Source organism: Lepidothrix coronata, unplaced genomic scaffold, assembly GCF_001604755.1.
Source record: "Lepidothrix coronata isolate B3197 unplaced genomic scaffold, Lepidothrix_coronata-1.0 Scaffold2, whole genome shotgun sequence".
NCBI lineage: Eukaryota > Metazoa > Chordata > Aves > Passeriformes > Pipridae > Lepidothrix > Lepidothrix coronata.
Window position 1 is genome coordinate 15,585,769 of NW_016690182.1, and position 1,361 is coordinate 15,587,129.

Consider the following 1,361-nt stretch of genomic DNA (forward strand, 5'->3'; position numbering starts at 1 on the left):
GACCAGAAGTCCTCCAATGCCGTACAGAAAGATGGCGGCCCTGACCCGGAGTCCGCCAAGCCTGAAGTAAAGATGGTGCTACCAGGACCGGAAATGAGCCAGGACAACACTAAATATGGTGGCGCGAGGTCCCCTGCCTCAGAGAGGCGTCTATCCTGTTGCCTGACCTACGCCGCGACCCGGACCCCCGCCCCGCGCCCGCAGCGCCGTCTCGCCGCGCCGCTTCCCGCTGTGGGGACGGGGCGGGGCGCTCGGCAGGTTCGTGGGCGGCGGCAGGCACCGGAGCGGGCAGCCCCGCTTGGGGACGCGGCGCGCGGCTGACAAGCGAGGACCCCAGGCAGAAAGCGGACCGGCGCTCAGGCGGCTTCGCCGCCCTGCCCGGCCACCCCGTCCCGCTTTGCTCCGCTCCCGCCCCGCTCGGTCCCGCCGTGCGCTGGAGGTGCTGTCGGGGCTGCGCCGCCGCGTTCCCCCCCGGAAGCGACCCACGGCGGCAGATCCAACGTCAGGTTCTCCAGGAGATCGTCCCCGGGGTAAGCGGGGGAGGGGAACTGACAGGCAAGTTTCTTGCCTCTGGGCAACCGCACCTGCGTGCCGCAAGGAGAAGGGGCGGAGAGAGCGGCAGGCGGGAGGGGCATATTGAGATGTGCCCTGGCATTGCAGCTCCTCGGGGAGGGTCTGTGCTGCCTCAGGTATAGAGGAAGCGTATCTTGCAGTACCTGCTTATTCACTTGTTGAGCTCGCAAGAGACACAGGGGGCATGAAATCCCAGGGCAACTGCACTTGCCGTGTGGGCTGCAGGGAGAAGCAGCTGAGGGGGTTTGCTCTCTGCTCGTTCCCCACCTTCCCCTCGGTTCCCTGGGATTCCAGGTAATCACAGCTCACCTTGGCTTCTCCAGGGGCCTCGCTGAAGGGTTTCTAAGTGTGGCACTGAGATTTTCTGGCGCTGGAATTGATTGCTCTTTTAGGGCACGTCTCACGGGGCAGTCTGTCTTTTAACACTTGCCGGGGCAGGAGAATTGCAGAGGAAGAAAGCAAATGAAGCCCAGAGCCTGAACTAGGAAGGCCCAGGCCTCTGGCGAGCCCAGGTCTTCCTGCTTGGTGCTGATTGTGCCCGGGGCTGGCCCCACGCTGTCTGCTCGGGGCTTGTTCCTCACCGTTGAGTTCCAAATGAGAGGGGAGTAAGAGGCAGAACAGCCCGCTGCTGCTGCTGCTGCTGGGGCTGAACTGTCTACAGTGCCTGGGGGCCGGGCAGGGCTTGGCCCCTATACCTACATTGCTCTGCAGCGGCCAGGGAGGGGTCCCAAAAGTCATCCCCCCACGTGCTGTGCTGCACAGCAGGCGCTGGGTAGCCTGGTTCCTGG

General features: G+C 64.7%; 1 long non-coding RNA gene across 1 annotated transcript in view; it reads left to right on the forward strand.

Moving 5' to 3' along the window:
* The first annotated feature begins 390 nt into the window (after positions 1-390).
* LOC108499313 overlaps positions 391-1,361 on the forward strand; it is an 18,303-nt gene continuing 17,332 nt past the window's right edge. The window contains exon 1 of the long non-coding RNA XR_001875508.1: positions 391-530. This is a non-coding gene — a long non-coding RNA (uncharacterized LOC108499313). The remainder of the gene's footprint in view (positions 531-1,361) is intronic.